At 40.0% G+C, this 20,644-nt stretch overlaps 1 protein-coding gene across 5 annotated transcripts in view; it reads left to right on the top strand.

The window, feature by feature from the left end:
* The window catches only part of PEAK1 (pseudopodium enriched atypical kinase 1), a 107,796-nt gene that overhangs the window by 7,252 nt on the left and 79,900 nt on the right, over positions 1 to 20,644 (top strand). The window contains exon 1 of one of the 5 annotated variants that reach the window (XM_088172340.1): positions 2,089 to 2,145. The exons of the other annotated variants lie outside the window; for them this stretch is intronic. The gene's annotated coding sequence lies outside the window, so the exon portion shown is untranslated. Of the gene's footprint in view, positions 1 to 2,088; positions 2,146 to 20,644 lie in introns of those variants that run through there. 5 annotated transcript variants of the gene reach the window in all.

Consider the following 20,644-nt stretch of genomic DNA (forward strand, 5'->3'; position numbering starts at 1 on the left):
AACAGCATTAAAATAAGTGGGAATTAGATTTAATATATCAAATGTTACATAATTGAGTTTTCCCCCTGGAGTTCAGTTTCTGCAGTTCTTTGCATATTAAATATTGGTCTGTCTACACAGAAAGCTCACTTGGGGTGCTTTCATTAAAAAGTATTTAAACACCCAACCAGAATGAGATCTATAGAACACAGGAGGAAATAGGAGTCCATATATTGAATATTGTTGTCTTCAGCAGCAAGCACAGCTTGCTGACGGGGTTATAAGTTCAGTCAATAGTCACAAAATTGTATTGCACAGATAACACATGGAATTTTTTTCGTGTTTTCCTGACTGAAAGAGTTGGTGTACATTTTCAATCAAGTGATTACAATAGAAGTTTGAAAATATATTGGAAAAATAAGCAACCAGTACTCAATGCATAGCTGCAGTGATTGTGTTGGATGCAAATACCAGGACTGTGGATAAAAAAATGACTGAACAAGTGAAATAATTGAAAATCAGTATCAGTTTCTAAAGCAAGGCAAGCTCTGCTTTTCCAAGCACTGTCAGCAGTGTAGAGGGGCACAGTCCCATCCTCAGTCTCTCTACAGCAGAGGGATGTGGCTGCTTGGGTTTCTCTTGCTGATGATGAGTGAGATGCTTGTCCATTCAAGCTGATGTTTTAAATGAAATGGGAACAGTTATAATTTAAAAACTTTGCTTCCTTCCTATTGTGAATGTGAGGCAAGAGCTGGGTTGGGTTTTTTGTTTGGTTGGTCTTGCTTTTTTGTAATTTTTTTTGGCTTTCACCTGCCAGTTGACAAATGTCTGTAACTTAGGGTATTTTAAAACCCATAGATTTCAGCTACTTACATTAAATTAACTTTGCCACATGGGTCACTGTTTCTTTTCCATCACTATTTTTCCATGACTTCTTGGAATAATTGTTCTGCAAGCCAGGTAAATGTGTATCAGACATACAAATGTTCATTGGGTGATGCAGGGTAAAATATCTTCCCCAGCTGCATAATCTGCTACAAAGTTCAGAAAAATGACAGCCAGAGGAAAGCTCAAAGCTTGGGCAGCTCCTGCATCCCTGCTGGATGCACCTCTAAGTTTTTCTTGAACATTCTTGTTGTTTTCTTGGCAGTGGGTTTGTGATGGAGCTTAGAGAGGAGAGATGAACACAAAAGACACTCTGCTCATTAATTTGAGAGATGAGCTAGACTCAAGTTGTATTGAGAGCTTGAAAAACAGGAGAATGGACAGTGAAGTGCCCTCCTCAGGCTGGTAAGGAGCACACTGTAAACCACATGAACTCATTTCTGTGCTCTTTGGGTGCACACACAGCAGCGTTTAGCAATGAATATACAGAGAACAAAAGGGATGTCAGCCTTGAAGTTAAGCGTGCTGCACCTGAAAAATCAGCAATCTGGCCTTCAGATAAGAAAAAAATACTGAAATGGAAGCCTTTATTTTACTGTGAGAGAGGAAAGTGAAGGCATGTCATGATGAAGACTCTTTCTGAATGCTGCTTTGCTAATTGGTGTGACCCTCGTGTGTCTGCACTGCCTCACAGCATGTGCTGGGAGCTGGGCTAAACATTTCCTTTCAGAAAAGCTGTACGCAATGTGCACACAGAGGGAACATTGCCTCTTCTGCCTCTCTAAGATGTGTTGGAATAAATACGTTGTTTTGTAAGGGGTTTTTTCATATTTTTCAGATGAGCAACTCTCTTGAGCTTTGTGCTTTTTGTTACATAACGTTTAAGATTTTTAAGTTCTGAGCATGACCAGAAGTTTTTAATTTGTATTCATAATGTATTTGCTGCTTGTAGCATGTAAAAATTGATATATTTCCCTTTATTCTAGCTCTGTAACTTTGGGAGCCTTAACACTGCAGTGTTTTGAGTAGAAAATATTTTCTTAAATACTTATAGAATTCAAAATCATTAGAATTTGCTCTGTATAAAATTATTGCTTTGTGCAGAAAACATTGGCACAAACTGTGGAAGCTGTTAGGTTTTGGGACTTGTATTCAAATTACTCATTTTCTCTACTTTATTTCTTCTTTCACCTCATAATTAAAGGCTGGTGGACAAAGCAAACTCGGGGCTGAAGGACCTGCTTTGGAATCTGACAAAAAGGCAGTCACTTAGAAAAGAGAGTAAGTCTTTTGGGTGGAGAAAAGAAGTGCCTGAATGGCAGAAACAATTTTAGGTGCTGTGGCTTATTTTGTTGTTTGGCTCTGCAGCCCAGTCAGTTCTGGCATTTCCATGCACCAGCTTCTGTGATTTCATATCTTATGTGTGTAAATAAGTTTATAGTTTCATAGGAAACAGTTACTGAGTAATCCATTTTAATATTTGTAGAAGTTAAGCTGTAAAACTTCTGTCAATAGTTCAAGAGGACTTTGTGCAAATATCTTTGGCTACAAAGATTTGGACAAATGTGATCATTCTACATTATGTTGCACTGAAAGCTTCAGCTTAAAAATATTTATATCTCAAAACCAACTTCTTAGTGTTATTGAAGAGAAAATATGTTGTACAAAATTTCATGCCAAGAGGAGACATTTTTTGTTTTCATCCTGAGAATGTTGTGTGTCTTTGCTCAGATTTATCTGCATGTGCATATATATATATATATCTTGCATATATATTTGTTTGAAGTGGCTATTAATGCTGGCTTAGGAAGTGGTGTTTAATCTTCTGCTCTATTCATGTTTTGGGAAGAGTCCATATTTATCTTCAGAGTAGTACAGTAGAACATAGGGGTGATTTAAAAACTTTTTGCTGTCTGGAGAGTGTGACTGAAGTGCTCATCTTTCCAGAAATTTGCTGGGACTTTGGTTTGCTAAAGTATTTTTTCTTTTAAAGTGCTACTTGAGGAGACTTTTAATCAGCATTCCAGCTGCCTGTGTTGGAAGCAGAGAGGCAACAGAGTGAAATGGCTTTTTAAGTCAATCCTATCAAAACCCAGAACTCCATAATTTACTGATTTTACAAATAAGAGAACTAAAAGCTTGGCTTGCCTGCACTCAATTATTCTAGTGTTTAAAAGAGGACCCAGAACCCTCTCATGGTCTTACTCATTTTGCTAACCCAGCCCTTTGAAAAGAGCCATGGTAAATATTTATTTAGTTGCCATAATAGAGTATGGGAATGTCTTCTAACCTCAGCAGTGAGGCTGCTGCTTCTAAAAGCTTCAAGTCTTTAGTTAGAATGTTAAAGATTTATGGCTTTACATCACAAATTGTATTTCCAAAGGCTTATCCTGGCACTGCTGTATTTTGTTTTTGTAACTCTGTTGTATTGTCATCTTTCTTGACTAAGTTGCTGTCAAAGCACATGCCAGGTCATGTGTTACAGTCACTTCAGAGCAAGCACACATTTTACCAGTTACAAATATTTCTCTCTGGGAGCTGCAAGAGCTGCCTTGAATATCAGAAGCTTGCAGTCCAACCTGCTGATGAGTATTTGCTTTGCTTATGGCCAAATACTTAATATGTGATTTGGGAGTCATCTTTGGAATTAATTTCTGTATTGTTCAGCAATGGGAAAAACTTGGGAACTTGGGATGATGCTTGGTTTGTTGCTCAGTTTTCAGATTATTTAATCTAGGTGCTCGTTTCCCATATAAAAATTGAAATTTTGGATTAAAACAGACTTTTACTATTTTTAGAGCATGGAAGATCCTGCCTTTAAACTCCAAGCCAGAGACTGAAGGAAGCCTCATTTTTACAGTTTTCCTCGTTGACCTCAGGATCACATTTTCCATCATTTATGATGGAATATATAAAAGCAGTCTGCTTGCAAAACAGTAAAATGCATTCAAGTCGTTTTGTATTGTCAGGCCATGACAAAAGCTTAATAAGATGAGAATGACTGGCAGAATGACAGGCACCCTCCATTTTTTTAACTCTTCTGTGAAATATACTGAAATCTGAAATTGGGCATAGCGTTCTCAACAAAATGCGGACAGTGACAAACTGACAATGCAAACATTCTCACTTGTGGAGCTGAATCAATTGAAAAGAGCAACCAAAAAGGCAAAGTGGAAATGCTGTTAAATTGTCTGAAACATTTAATAGCAATGGCCTGCATTAAAATACTTTGTTGCAATTAATTGGTGCTTTCTGTAATTTCTTTTGCACAGCAGTTTTCATGTGTGTACCACACTCTTATCTTGAAGCAAGAAAATGAGGCTCTTTCTGAGCTGCCTAATGCTTTATTGCAGAGATTTATTTCTTAATCTTCATTGGAGATTTTGAAGTAGTGGCTGGTTTTTAGCAGGCTGATTTAGTTCTTGTTTGATTTGAGAATATACAAAATAGGACTACTGTAATTAAAGCTTGATGGTAGCTTTTGGCAAGTCCCGAGTTATTTGTGCAGTAGCATTGTACTGAGGACACGATGCATTTTAGGGAGGGGAAATCAGAACAATGTGCTGATTTGCTTGTGTGGGCTAATATGACTCATTTAGAATGAACTCCTTTTAAAGATTTTTTTAGGAAAAACTGACAGGCTAACCTCAGGTTTCAAATCAGTTTTAATCTGGAGTCTCCCTTCGATCTGCAAGGCCCTAGCAATTCTCCATGGTTGGGGTGAGCAGTTTACAAACACTGCCTGGACCAATGATCTGTGAAATCAATCTTTGAGTCTTCCTGCTGCTGCCTTTGAACAGTTTCATTGATGGCAAAGCAGAAATGACTCAGGCTTTGGGATGTGATTATAAAAATTCTAAAGCTTAAAATGTACTGAAGACAAAATGTTGATGCTTGGAAAGTTTATTTACACTTGGAATGGGAGAGTTTTGGCCCTGACATTTTCTGGAGGTGTATCACAACATCCTGAACAAAATTACTTGGATAATGTCTTGCTATTGCAAAAATATATTGGAGACATTTTGCCCACCTTTCCCATTGGAACTGTGGTATGAATGAGTCAGCTGGCTGGCTGCTTGCATGTTAAAGCTAACATTTTGTGGGTTCAGATACTTAACAGCTTTTATTCTGTGAATGAATAAGATGGATTAATTTATATACAGCACTTCCTAGTCAGAGAGAAGTCAGTAGTTTCAGAGCCCAGGGAGGCAGTGGTTCTATTACAGATGCCACACAATCTGCTCCTCTTGTTGAAGACTGTTCTTTAAAGCTGAACTGTCATGGTTCCTTCACCTGGAGCTCAGTACCTCCCTTAATCAAACATTCTTTCTCTTGTTGCTTCAAGCATCTGTGACAACTGGCTGTTGTCCCACACAGTGCCAAGTGGTGTTTTCATATTAAGTCATTTTTTCCCAAAGCAATTGTTTTGGGTGAAGGTCCTTGCATACTGACTCCAGCTAGCCTGCTTCACTCTTTCAGTGGATTCACATATCCCTAATAAGATGAATTTACATCTTTGATTCATTTCTCATCTTCTGCACTTCTATTTTCTTTATTCATTCTTTCAACACAGCATATCTATAAAATACTGTGTGTTCTGGCTTGTAGGATTCATCTCAGTGTAAGTGAAAACAAAAGTGTTGCAAAAATCATAGTTCTATCTACGTGTGCTGAAAAATTGCTGGAACCTGTGGCAAAATTCGGCGTTGTTGGCTTTTGCCAGTGCCAGAGGAACAAAGTGATGCTTTCAGGTGTGGGGAGGTGCAGGGGTGTCTCTGGAGCTGTGTGGAAGAACAAGAGCAGCTGCTGGAAGTGTCCCAGCGCTGGGGCCGTGGCCATACAAGGAGCCCTCGGTACGAAGCTGCCGTGGCTGATCCGTGTGTTCCATGTGTGCCAAAGTTCACGGCGCTCTTTGTCTGCTCTCATCCCCGAGCTGCCTGCAAGCATCTCTCTGTATTATTAGAATGGGAGAAAGGAAGTGGAAAAGAGGCAAAACAGACTTGCTGAATATTTCAGCGGGTCTTTGCCAAATCGCATTTTGGGATTCATTTCTATTTTAAATACTACAGTGGTTGCCAAAGCTGGCAAACTGTGATCCCCTTTGGAAGGGGGAGGAGACTTCATTACTTCTCTGCCCGAGGAGGAACATCACTTCATTTTCCTGTTGCTTTGTTTTTCCTTTTGTAGCAAACAAAGAAATTCTTTGAGAGAAAAGTAGAAAAAGCCACTTTTCAAAGCTTTTCCAGAAATTTTACAAAACAATGGGTTTGATTTGCACTTTACATGTGGTTTCCTGTCTTCTCTCAGGTCATTTGCAAACCTTTAAAAAATAGCTTGGTTTAACTTTATTTTATAGGAATGTGTCCTTTCCTCTGCTAGTGCTGGTAGGGGTATTGTGTCCTTGATTATTTCTATGTGCATATAACCAAGAAGTGATCAAATTTAATCACCAAACAATTGGCCAGATTGGCATAGAGAAAAACTGATTAGAATCACCAAGAAAACAGGCTGAACATAGAATAATATCTGTGCTTAAATAACTAAGTCTCAGAGTTTAGGAAGATAAGACGACTGAACAGCAATAAAAAAAGAAAAAGAAAGAACAGAGCCAAAAAATATCTGGGTTTTCTTCCTGCCTTTGTCATGCCTCACTTGTAGCCTTGGAAACTGAGACAAAGAGGTTAAGAAACTCGCTCATTCTTAAAATGGAGATAAGATACAATGTATACAGCTTATTTTAGTCTCACTTATAGCTCTACAAAGTGCTGTAAGTGAACAGTGCTGGATTTATAACAGCATATATCTATACAATGAGCCCGTTTATTTAGGTCCCGAGCCAGTGAACCCACGTTTGGTTGTGTTTCCTGGGCACACGTGGAGGTGATCCCTTGTTGGAATCTGTCAGTCTGTGCAGGTTATTGCAGCCTCTGTGTCTGGAGGGTGCTGCTTTGGTGCAGCCAGGCAGGTGTGGGATTGGAGCAGGATGCCTGGGACCCAGCTCTTGGGCACGGTGCAGGCTGGCTCCAGATTTGTGAAACAAACTCCTGTTTTCCCTCCGGGTATGGAAACCAGGGATTCAGGATCGTGGGATCAAAACATTGGAAAGGGTTCTTGGCAAATTGATCAACTGTGAAATACTTACGAGCTCTTATTTTTAAAATCTGAGTGGCACTTTTTAGTTAAGGTCTGTTCCAGGGGCTTTTGTTTTATAGGCTCCCTGGACATTCACATGCTGTTTATATTAATGCAGCTCATTTGTAGGCAGTGCAGACACTTTTAGGAATTGTAAGACTGTGGAGACATTTAATGGCTGAGGATAAATTGCACAGCTGTGGACACTATTTATACTCTCCCGTATAGAAAAGAGTCTGTATCATGAAATAAGCATAGCTCAATGTTGTGAGTTATTTTTCATGTTTTTTTTTTATCTTGGAGAGGGCTTGCCAGCTCTTGGGTTTGCATGTTAAAAATTGTTAGTATGTCCATATCCTAAGAAGATATTTACCCATTAAGAAAATAGGTATTGAAGAAAAGAGAGAGAAGGTAAAATGTTTAAAAAATCTTGGTAAGGAATTCTAGAAGCACTGCATTCAACTTCTGGCCTACAAGGAGTAGTTCCTAAATATGCAAAGGGAAACTAAATATGATTGAAAATAACCAGGACTTGGTAGAAGGTAAAGTGAACAGCAACTCATGCAATAAGTTAGTTTACAGGTTAAGGATCTGAAACCTCTGCACAGCACACATCTCTTCCTAAAGAAAGAAATGTCCAAGCCCACAGCTTTCAGTAAAAGAGCAATTTAAAGCAAGTTCCAACTTATTAAAATCTGTAAGGAGAAATAATTATAACTTTAATAATTAGATCTCAACCAAAGAACACAGACAGCAAGTTGTTTGTTCCTTGTAGATGTGTTAATGATGGGAATCCTTAGAAGTCAACTTTAAAGGACAAAAGGACAAACACAATTATAGCATGTGTAAAATGGAAATTAGGCACTGAGACAGAAACTGAATTGCTTCAAAGATAAGAGGCTAGGATAAATTAAGAACTAGTAGATACCATCTTCCAAATAGTGGAATCTAATATCTTTGACAATTACTTTGAAAAAAAGTTTGCTGAAAGAAACCATAGGAAACTGCAGACTCTGTATAGTTCTGGGCTCCTAATTTTTATATCTTGCACGTGGACTGTGGCTAATTTCAAGTTGTCCCCATATTTTATATCTGCAGGGTTCTGTAAAATGATTCTGCTATGTAAAATACCTCTGTAAAATGCTTCTACATCCTCTAGAGATTTAGTTGCAGCACTGTAGTTTGTTCCCTTTTCTCCCTTAATGCTCTAAAATCCACAGGCTTGTTCTGTCTCAGATTGCTGTCTGTTATGGGAACCAGGGGATAGGGTTAGTGGGTGAATTATGAAGTAATTTGATCAAGGGCTCAGGAGATAGGATCTTTCCTCTTTTCTTCCCTTGTAATGTCAACACTGTGGTTTTTAGAAAATAATAACTTGCACGTATGCTCTGAAATTCCAACTTTGGCTCTGACTTGTCCTAAGCTGTTACTGCTTTGTTGGGGTCGATCTGATTTGACAGCTCTTGTCCCTCTAAGAAACTAATTTCCAAATTATGCGTTACGAAAGTTTGATCAAAAGATAAAGCTTGAACTAATAAGATGGAGAACTTACTGACATCAAAGAGAAAGTGGAACAGGGCAGAGCTGAGAGCCTGGAACACTGATGTGTTCCCAAAATATTTCTTGTGGATAAGTTCTGCTGACCAGTGTGTGTCTCATTGCCACTAATGTTTCTGAAAGCGCGGCCATGTACTTATTAAAAAAATCCAATTTGGTTAACAAAGATTTTTTTTTCAGAATATTTTGTACATTGATAATTTTATTTTTGATTCAGAAGCTTATGAAGTCCTTAGACCTGCCAGCCATGTTCCTGCAGTTGTGTTCAGTGCTCTGTTGATGCAGACTGATAAACTGTTTCCAGGTCAAGTTGGCCCCCATGAAGGGGCCATTGTCCCTCAGCTGTCAGTCATCCCTCGGTGCAGGTCACTGCCCCTGCTGCCTCCACAGTGCAGGACAGAGCTGCAATACTCTTACTTCTGGGACAGAGTTAGACAGATTTGTTAGAGATTTAAACACCTTAAATTGAAGTTGTTTTCCTTTGCACTGCAGTGAGCTTGCACTCATTCTCCATATCCTTTTTGAGAGACAGCAGCTTGATAAATCACTCCATCTGACAAGAGTAAGTTTTTACTTCTTGACTGGTACCTTCAGCCCACTCACAAGTGAGGTAGGTTTTTTTTCCATTCTTCAGATGTCTGGTTATGTGAGAAAATAATATGTGGATGCAGTGGTAAAATGTCACCCCCTCCTTATGACAGAAGTTGTTGGGCTGAGGGAGCAGCAGCTGGGGACAGAACTTCTGCTGAGTGACCCCAGCAGGGACCTCTGGTTCCTGCAGTCCTTTGCCAAAAATCACTTCAATGTGCTGCCTCGTTTGAATGACACCTTCAGGAGAGATTTCTCTGCCACACTTAGATGTGTTTATACATGTGTGGCTCTTTCTTTGCCTATTTAGCTTTTTCCATTCTGTGCATTTCAGTCCAAGGATGCGTGTTGAGGGAGATCAGGGCAGATTGCTGGCTGGCTCTGCAGCCTGCTGGGGCCCTGCTGTGGAAAACCTGCATCCCCCAGATCCTTCTTAAATTGCACAGTGCTAAGTGATTTGTGATTCCAGGCTGAAAAGCCCTACTGCTACTTTAGACTTCTTGAAAGTGAGACAAACTCATGTTTTTCTTATTGCTGCCGTGTTAGAGAGCAGTGCATGACCTGTGCTGCAAATGTAGCTCGTGACTTCACAGCAGCTCTTTGAGCCTCAGTGTCCTTCAGACACAGGTAACTGTGGCAGGTCTCAGTGCAGGAGCTGTGCTTCTGCTCCCTGCCCTCACACAGGAGACAAGATGCACCAATGCCACAGTACAAGGTAATTAATTTTCCTTTAGATGGCTTTTATTATTTAAATTGTCAGCATTGCCCCGGTGACTCTGCACAAATACATCAACAGAATAATGCAGCTGTACTGAGAGGGTCTGTGTTATCACATTGCAGTCGGGGCAGCTCTGGCATGCAGAACCTTTCATGATGAGCTCCTGTTTCTTGATTTACTTGCTCTGAAGCAGTAAGTGGGAATATTTGTTTCAGACTTGTAGGTTTTTAAAACATGGGAGGTTTTCATTGACTGTATTGAAAGTTGTTCACGTTGTGAAAAGACTGTAATGCCAAGTGTTCAACAACTGAAAGCCTGCACCGAGTGAGAGAATTTAATAAAACTTGGAACTTTCTAGCAAAGGAAGGGATATCACCTCATACTACACTGGTTTCCCAACCTTTGTGAAGTTGGGTGTGGTGAAGCACCAGATAAATGCAGACTGCAGCATTTCAAATGCAGCCATAGGCTGGGCAGTCAGACTTGTATATTCTGAAGCTTTTCAGCAAAGGTTTTACAGATCAGTTGGCTTGTAAGAGTAACTGATCAGTCTCTCTTGAGGACAAAATAACTTTGATGTGTTTGGGAGAAAACAAGTTCTCCATAAAAATATTTTTTCATAGTCTTTTATAAAATTGAGGAAAATAGAAGTATAGCTCTAAAGAGGTTTTTTTTTAATGGGAAGTTTTAAAGGAATTTGAATTAAGAAAGGATATCACTAGTTGCATAAAAGTGTAATTAAACATTTATGATACTGCAGAATCCTACTTTCCATGTGCCTACATAAAGCCAAGCATTCTTTTTGTGTCCCCTCTTTTTTCTGTTCTGAGATTTGGGGTCAGGGTAAATGAATGACTCTCATGTGTGTCCAAGCTCTTAAGCTCTGTTTTACCCTCTTCCTGTTGTGCAATCTGTTTTCCCAGGAGTTTGTCAGTCACAATGCAGTAATGCATTTACTCCCTGAACTTGGGATAGCCAGGACTCTTGGGGTATTTCATGAGTCCCTTCTGGAAGGTGCCTGTAGTGTGATCACATAGAGTCCATCAGTGTTCCTTGGAATCCCTGATATCCAGGGTAAAAGGCAGTGCAAGGATCAGTTTGAAGAACACATCATGGGGAAAAAAAACATATTTTTCTCTAGAAGGATTGTGTAGGCATTTAATACCATCTCAACTTGATGATGTTCATGGGGAAAAATGTAAAAGCTGCATATCTGAAGGAGTGGGATCTATAATTGGATTATTACACTAATATTTGCCATTAGACTGCCAGACTGGCTAAATCTAGCTCAGGAGCCAATTCCTTCACCATGGCTTGAAAATCCCACTGTGGTGGGTTTCACCTGGGAATGAAAATCATGCTGGAATCCAACCAGCCTTTTTGCCTGTGTCTAGAAGTAATAAATTATGTTAGGAGTTAGAAATAGATTAAGAAGAGCTTCAGTGCATTATAATCTGAAAAATCCATAAAAGTCAATGTTGCAAGATGGCAGTAAAACTTCCTTACTGCCTTCATGCTGAGCTCCTGCAAGCAGATGCGAAATCCAAGAGGAGGAGGGTTGTTTGTATGGCATGTGACTGTTGCCATGAGAGTCTTGGTTGCCATCAGAAAGGTAATTTTGCTAAATGGCTGTGATCAGCTACCAATTGAAACATAGAAAAGTGCTGCATTAAAATAGCATCCTGTGCACCCCTCATCTTGTATCCCAAAGAGCTGTTTGGCTACCCAGAGCTCAGGAGGGAGAAAGCAGGACCTTCCAAGGCTAGAGCTCGTCGTGCTTGGGTAATGCAATTCAGAAGAGCCTAAACACAGCAAATCAAAATCTGTGAAATGATGCATGGCTTCACGCTTCTGTAATTTTGAAAAAGTACATATAGATTTCCATTCTTCCATTCCAAAGAGCCCTTGAAGTATGTCAAGTATTTATAGCTTTGGATGTCTCACTCGTACATGGGAGAGTTAATGACTCACACCTTTCCCAAACAATTGAAGTGCTTCCTGAGTAGCAGAGAAAACATTCCCTCCTCTGCTCCACCACTGATTCACGTTCTGATTCACATTTGTTTGTTGTCGTGTGGCAAACACCATTTGGCATGTTTACTCCTAGGTCTTAATTACCCTGCAGCAGTACTTTGCTCTTTATAGGTCTTATTTCCTTTCCCTCGCTCAACTGTAGCATGAAACAGCACCTAAATTAATCCAAAAATAATGGCTTATTTCTTCCTCCTCTCTTCCCTCCTCTTCCCAGCTGCCTCTGCTTCTTCCCCTGCCACCAGCACCTGTGGGCTCTCCACTGAACTCGAGTGACCTTGTTAAAGCAGCACAGAGTTACTCCAGTGGAGAAAAGAGAGCACTGGGTTTGCAGTTCAGATTGGCTCCGTGATGAGGCTCCTAAACATCAGGAGCAGCACACAGGAGGGGGAGCTGTGCTGGCACCAGGAACATGGAAAGGGAGAGGGACCTGTGCAGTATCTTTGTATTTAGCACAATGAGATTAATTAAATTCTTCATTCTGCTTAGCCATAACTTTTGTTAAAGATTTGCTTTTTGTCTCTGAAAGAGCTTATCCCTGATGGATGTGAGAAGGAAAGGAAGCTCTGGGGCCAGGAGAGAAGGGAATGGCTCTGGGACCCCTCTCTGTGTAATCCTCCATGGTTACCCAAGCCCTCAGAGCAGTGTTTTGGCAGATGTCTTGCACAGGCCATTTTAAATTTATCCAGCTGCTTGCAGGTCCTGTGCTGTCTCTTGGTTAGCACCTGTGCTCATGTACCTGTGTCCAGAAATGGATCCCAGAAAAAATGGGCATGAGTTGAGCTGGGTTTGCTTGCCCAGTGAGTTCAACCTGTGGCTATGCAAAGGATGTGAGCATCACCAGCAATGAGTTATGTCAGACTTCTTTGTTTACAGCCCCTTGGCCATATTGCATTCCATCTGCTTAGCACAAATCTGTTGCTCTCATTTGTGCAGAAAATGGTTTCATAGGGCTGGACTGGAAAGCTGGCCATGGAAACCCTGTGGGCTCAGCACCTGGAGTGGAGCAGCAAATCTGCAGAACAGCAGCAAGATTTGGGAGAGCTGGGTGGGGAGGTGACAGTGGTCAGAGTTGACTTTGTCACAAAAGAAAACATTCATTGCCCATAGTCTCACATTGTGTGCATTTCTGATGCTTTCATTGGAAAGCTCAGGTATAGCCAGTAACTGGTTGTTGAGAAATGCAATGAATCGTTTATGGGCTAAACACAGCCTATAGGATGTGGTTAAAATGAAGGTATTTGTAGGACTTGGGCTTTGTGAGGCAGCATGCTTTGAATTTTCAGCCCTGTGGACTGCTGTAAAGGCTATCTGTGCTTGGCAGAACAATCTCTAGCAGCCAGATCCGATCTCTCCAAGATGGTCCTGTTTGCACGGGTTGTTACTCAATCACTCTTCATCTCTTCATTCCTCTGCCCTTGATGCTTCTGCCTGCTTTTCTTCCTCTCTTACATGCTTGATTTGCATTTATATTTCCCTCAGTGTATCCCTGCTATTTAAATATACCAGTGGTATTTGTTGTTCTCCCACTCCCAAACAACACAGATTTGCTTCCCCTTCTGATATTTTTTGCTGTTGACTGATTACCTTGCTGTGGTATTTCTGCTTAATTGCACAAGTTAAATATTTTAACAGGTAATCAATACTATAGAGAGTTTAGCAAAACAATTTAGCAGAAACGCTGGTAGGAAACCAGCAATTGTCCTCTGCCCAAATAAACTAATATATAAACCCAAAGTTTCTCCTCCACATCCCACACAAATGTCTATCTTCACACACGAATGAAAATATTTGAAATGTTAGGAGATTCCTGTGGGTGCCTTAAATGAAATGACCTTCTCTTGCTATCCCAGGTTTTAAAAAATAATCTCTGGAAACCCCAAATGCTTTCCCTGAGCTATTCTCTAAGCAGACCACACAGATTGCAGTGTGTTGTGAGGACAGGGCAGGGCTGTGCTCTCATGGAGTTTATTCGGGAAATCTGGAGTGAAGGCAGCCACGGACCAGGATTAGGAGAATCACTACTGGAAGCTTGCTTTCTGTCATCCTTCTCTGCAGCATTTGAAAAAGAAATTGAACTAATAGCCCTCATACCTCAAAACTGTGCCTTCAGGGAGCCATTATGATCACTCCTCTTTGCACAGAGGATAAATTTATTTTATAATCAAGTGTTGTTAATGCACGGAAGAACATCTGCTTTTTAATGCTGGAAAATGAGCAGAATTTGTCTTCTGAGTATATTGCAAGTGGTGCTGCAGTTCTGGAAAAATAATTTTTGTTCAGGTTTTGGGAGTTTAAAATAATTCAAAATTTTAGGAGTTTTGTCTTCATTGAATTAGGAGTACAACAAAAATCTGTTTATTTCTAAAAACTTAGCTTCTTGGGGTACCTTTGACTTGTTCTCTGCTGTCCACAAAAAAAAAGGAGTGAGATGTGTCAGACTGTAATCCCTGTCTTGAAAACCACTTTTTCTCCCAGGTTGCATTTTCCATCAGATGATTTTGATTATCTTTGTAGCCTTGGTAATGGTTGATTGTAACAAGTGAGGATGTAACTTGTTGCAGTATTGGTTGGTCTTGCATTATTAATGAAAAACAGAATAAAAAACCTGTCTGCTTTACCACCAGGTTCTCATAGAAGGAGTTTTGTCTCCAGAACATTTTGGAAGGATGATTTAGTATTTCATTCTGATGTGTCAAATGTATTCACATATTAACAGATAAATTTGGCTAGGATTGCAAATATTTGTTTATATTGCAGCAGTTGTGTTTTGGTAACTTGCTATTCTTTTTCTTCCCTTCCTTGGTTCTTAGACATAAATAGAAAAGGGTTGTCATTTGTCCACATATTGAGAAATTCAGTTTCCACCTGCCTCTGTGCTAAATTCTTTTTCCAACAAATTCAGCTTAGCTAATATGGGAGATGGACTTAGTGAATCTCTAACTGTAATAACTCAGTCCAAGCTCGGAGCCACATAAATAAATCAATACCAGTGTACAATCCTGTGTGTCTGCTGGTGCCTGCAGCCTTTTTGTGAGAGGCTTGGGGGAAAAGGGACGAGATCTCACCTCAAAAGAAGAAAGTTTCTTTAGGGACTAACTGCTGATTGTTGGGTTTTGTTCAGAGAACTAATCAAATTGGATCTTCAAAACTGAAAGCCAGCTATTAATGTGGATTCAAGAGACAAGCTGTTGCCAGTCTTAAGAAAATTACTTCCATTTTTTCAGTCAGGGTGAAAAAAAACCCCAAAACAAAGCTGAAGTGACCAGTTTAAAACAGTGTGAGCATTTTTCCTGTTACTCTTACTCTGCGTGGGTAGGAGGGAGGAATTAATGAGGTAATTCTGTCAGAACTTTTTGATTATGTGATCTACCAATTATTCTTCTACAGATTGATTGATTATATTCTAGATAAGCTGTGGTGATAGAAAACATTCCCCAACTTCTTGTGAAATCTTGGAATAATTCTTGCAAGAAATGTGACCTTGGACCAAACTGCCTAATGAACTTGATGGTGTTTGATAGCCACATGCCAAATGTAGATAAATATTTCATGGTTATGGATCAGTTCTCCAATCCTTTCTACAGTAATGGGTCTGCTATCTGCTCAGCTGGAGCTTTTATGCTGCTGATTATCCTTTTGGGACTTAGAGGAAAATGGAAGCACTTGAGGTCAGTGGAAAATTTTCAGTGTCAGGGTGGAAAGATGAGATTTATGGTGGAAATGCAAGTCTGGTCATGTTTGGAAAAGGTGGAGAAACGTTTTTAAGTGAAAAGTGTCAGTTTTATGACCAAAACAATTCACAGAAGTCCATTAATTGTCCTGAGCTACTTTATACTGTTTTTCCCTTTTTTTTTCTCCAAAGGAGTTGAAATACATTTTGTTGAACCTGTTAACTTTGGGCTGTTTTGTGTGGTGGTATCACTTTGTGCAAGCACAACACTGAAAAAAAAAAAAAAAAAAGCTGTGGAATATCTCATTTCCTTGAGAAAATGTTTTTACTCCTCTCAGTTTGAGGCAGAAAACAAGTTCTTGGAAAGCTGGGGTTTTTTAACCATAGAGGAGAAGCTGGGTTTCCAATACACTTTGCCTGTGTGTATTCCTCATTTTCCTGTCCTAGTCTGTTCCATCACCACCATTCCCTTGTCACACCCAGTGGATCCCTCAGTGACCTTTTTGTCACCTCTGCCAAGGACAGAATTTGAATTGTCAAGCCTTCCTCAGCAATCTTTGTTCACTAGATTTGGGGTACTACTTCCCCCAAAAAACTGCAGATTTTAAGACACAGTAGTTCTAACACTCCTTTTATTGGCTGGTAGTTGTTAAGGGAGGGCACAGAGCAATAAACCTCATTTTCTTAGAATACCAATGTGGACATGCAATTTATAGGAAATTAGTGCAGTGGAATAAGTGTTGGAGTTTATGGAGAGTGTTATTATATCATGCCCAACTCAAGATTTTACCCAAGAATTACCACAGTTCTGGAAGAGCATTTCTCCAAATGTCTCTCCAAGATCAGAAGTAACTTAAAAAAAAAATGCAATAATCTGGTAGAAAATTAGAGTTGCCTCTGGTATATAATCTTGAACTGAAGCAATATGAAAAGCATGAAGCTCAAGTTCCCAATCTGGCTGAAGTTTTCTTGTGTGGAGGATTAGTTTGCAGCCAGCTTAGGGAGCACATCTATCAGGCTGATTACACAACCCCCAGCATTTTCATCAGCTCCAGCTGCCAGAGGAGTGCAGGGATAGTCCCTTGCACCAAAAGTGCAGATTTTTATCTTCTTACACAGATTGTAAATCCCTACCTTAAAAAATGTTTTGTTAATGTGTAGATGGGCTCAGAGTGGCTCAGCTGCTTCCTTACACTTTAAAGAGAAAAACAAAGCTCCAGAAGCTTTGCTTTAAATGTAGTTGTGTAGGGAGTAATCGATCCTTTTGTGAGTAAACTTACTACTGAATACATTTGGATGTTTTGGAGTAGAGTGCAAACAGGTCTTGTACCTTACCAAAGTAAAAAGGGTTCTTCTTCATAAAGTGTGCTACACTGCTGTAGTCATACTGCATCAGTTCTGCCCAGTTTTTAGCTTCAGATTCAAAGTTTGAGGCAGATGTCTGGACTTGTAAGATGCTGGAATCAGGGCTGTCAGGGTGACACAGCAAGCTGAAATGTGATGAATTAAATTGTGGTTTTGTTTTCAAGCTTCCTTTTTTCTTTTTACCTAAAAATAATACCTTAAGATCCAGTCTGTCATTCAAGATTCTTCACTTCCATTTCAGTTGATTTTCCAGGTTCATTTTGGAGGATGCATCTTCGAGGGCATGGGGAGGGAGGTGACAAGATGCTGCTGATAGTGGCACCACTCCCAAGAGCTACGAGCCTGTTTCCTGCTTTGTAAATTTTCGGGATCAGTTTTTAAAAATGGCATTGGTTTCTGTTCCTGTTTGCTTAGGAAAGCATGCTTAGGCTGCACTGGCACAGAGTGCTTTTGGCTCAGCTGTTTTCACTGCTTGGCATTTCCTGGTGCCAAGGCGTGCTCCAGGCCCAGCACTCAGTGTCTGCACGGAATAACTGAGCTGATAAAGGTACCGAGCACTTGCTGCAGCAGGCAGGGCTGTCTGCTGATTGCTGAGTGCCTGATGAAAAAAATCTTTGAGAGATTGTGTTCCTTTGTTTCTCAATTCCTTATTCCTTGTTCCCTGTGTAATGAACTTGTCTAATTTCCATGTGTGAAACAGTCTTGTCCTGCTGAATGTCAGTCTGTTTTTCACTGGGGATTACTGCAAAGACATTTTTAAAATGTTTAGCTTACAACAGGTAATTAATCTTTTCTTAGTAATACTGTTTGTATTCCCCAGCCCCTTTGAGAAAAGGTATCTCATGGGTCTTGAGTGGATGACAAAGTAGTGATAACGAATAGTTTGCTTTTATGGACCTAATTGAGAAATAAATTTTGCCCTCTGACATCCAGTACGTTTTACCCTGTAGTAGTTGCTCTTCAAGATGATTTATTTTTTCTTTGCTTGGGACAGACTTTTGGTGAAAAGTGCCCAGTGGACCATGTCCATGTACAATCTGTATTGCCATCAGCTGCCATCCTCCTCATCCAGCCAGTCACACTTGAGGGAGCTCATTTGAGCTAATATCTAATGCAGAGAATCTCCAGCCTGTGCTCAGCTTGGAGCTTGAGCACAGTAATTACACACATTTGTAGCCTCTAGTGAGCATCTGCACTAGGAAAGGAACAGATCAAAACTGGGAGAGCAGACAAATCGAAACTGAGCATCCTTCTTAGGTAAAATACTTTGAAAATGTTCATATTGCAGGACTGATCATTGAGGTGAATGTTTGATAGTTGGAACCCTTGGGAGAGGTGTGTGGCTCGGGGCTGTGCAGGAAGCTGGGGGTGCAGTGTGCTTTTCCTTCCTCCAAAAATACCAGTCCAGAATTTCCCTGGGAGCCTGTGCAAAATTACATCTCCACAGAGAAATAAGTGACTGCTGGATGGAGGGATGGAGATTTCAACGAAGCATTAGTAGCTTATTAAAAACCTCCTCTGCAGAGGGTACAAGTTTTATGTTTCAGGAAGGTTTTTAGATTGTTGGCTGCTGCAGTGCTGCTTGTTCTTACCCTGAAAGTCCAAAGAAAAGGATGCTGAGTTGTGACAGTGTAGCCCAGTTTTTTTAAGGATGCCCTGCTTAAGGGAATATTCATAGGGCTTAATAATGTATTATTCAGCTTTAAGGTTTATTTGTGGAGATTTGGATTCAGGAAATGGCATTGTTATGCAAGAACTGGAGCAGCTAAAAGGAAAGGAGATTAATATGCTAAGATTTGGAAAGGGAAGCTGTGGTTGGAGGATTATGTTAGCTCAGGCACTGATTTTCATATTTAACTATGAAACTTTCTCCAAAACTTATTTTTCTTCAGAGCTGAAGTGGGATTCAGGATCAAAAATATGTTACTGATGCATAGAAGCTGAAGATGTTTCTAATCTTTGTGCAGAACTTTTCCTACTGATTCAGGAGATCTGGGCATGCTTCACTGTTGGCATTTCTTTCCAGGGACTCATTAAAATGAATGCACAAGTAGCATCAGATCATTTTTATTCAACTATGTTATTAACAAAATGGAAAGTTGGAGTGATTAAGCAATGAAACTGTAACTATCCCTTGGGAACAGCTCAACAATTGTGCTTCAGAATGTTTCCTATTTGAATTCAGTGCTTACTTCAACAGAGGAGAGACTGGCATTTGCAGAGGAGTTTTACATTGTTATGTTAAAACTGAGAATTTAACATCGGATTTTTTTTATGAAATTGGTGTATATTTTATATAATTCATTTTGTTGCCATGTAGAGTAACTGCAGATAATAAAAACTTGAAAATTTCAAAGTTCTCTAAGGTCTCATGCTGTAAATTATGTCACAAGATACCATTCAAAATCCCAGTATAAAAAATTTGGTATCTCACATATCACTTTCTCTTCCTACTGAGAAAAGCACGGCATTGCAGCTTCGATGTTATGTTAGATTTTCATGGGGAGGGAAAACGTCTTTGACCAGAGGAATAAAGGAGTAAGATTAGAGAAAATTAATCTGTAGCAATGAAGTAACTCAAGATCCTCAGGGAATGCACACCTTGTCCTGTTAAAAAAAGTAAATTAAATCTCTGCAGTTTCAGAAAGGAAAATAAAGCTGGACAACAACTTAATGAAGTATGTAATAAAAAGTTAGTGTTGAAAGCTCCTGACCTGAAGGCCAGTTCAGAGTCATTTGTCCATGTGATCTTTCTCACCTGCCTATAGGAAAACCTGGGGCAGAACTTGTGTCCCGTTTTCTGTGTGCACCTTAAATTCATGTGTCCCTGCTGGAACTTTGAGGACAAGAAATGTGCAGTGGGAACCTGATTTGTCACTGCAGCTGCACTGAAAGGGGGGATTCTGGCACCCTCAGCTGGGCAGGTCCTGGAGGGACTGGAAGTGCTTTGTGATTTATCCTCCCAAACAGCAGAGCTGCCAGGCTGAGCATTGTGTGTGTGGTCTGCAGGCACAATGGCCTGAGCTGTTCTGAATGAGAAAGTTGTTCTAAAATTTTTATGCCTGAGGAGTGTGTGTGCAAAATAAGGTTCCCAAGTGCAGAAATCCCTGCTGGGCAGTGTGCAGGCTGGGCAGGGCCAAGGTGAGATACTCGGTGCATAATTGCACTCGTTCTCAATGAGTATCTGTGGTATGTGCATTTCCTGACTGCAAACACCACAAAATACCTGGTGTTTATGGCCCATCACTGTGTTAGGAAATGCCTCACAGCACTGCATTGCCTTAAGATCGTAAATTAAAAATCTTATAATGGGATGTGTGCAAATAAAATTTACTGAGGACTGAGACTGAGGTGGAAACGTCAAAACATTGGGAAATACTGATTTTAAAAGTTCTGGATGACATTCACATGTACAAATAGGAATCTGGAAGTTGTTAACATAGATAATGTCTCACTTGCAGGCAGCAGGTCTTTAAACATCTGTGACAAGAAACAAATGGAGAAAGGCAGCATATCTTAGTAGCTCAATATAAAAAAAAAATTTAAATAGCATTTCTGGGCTAAATCTTTGGTAATTTTCATTCTAGGAAAAGCATCAATAATTTTCACTTGTTCAGGCTTCACTGCCATTAAAGAATAGTTCTGGGTTTGCTGCTGTTCCTCCTTTAGAAGTGTTTGTTGCTTTTGGCAGGTGAGAAAGCTCAGGATGGTTTGGT

The sequence above is a fragment of the Sturnus vulgaris genome, chromosome 13 (assembly GCF_052056855.1).
Source record: "Sturnus vulgaris isolate bStuVul1 chromosome 13, bStuVul1.hap1, whole genome shotgun sequence".
Classification (NCBI taxonomy): domain Eukaryota; kingdom Metazoa; phylum Chordata; class Aves; order Passeriformes; family Sturnidae; genus Sturnus; species Sturnus vulgaris.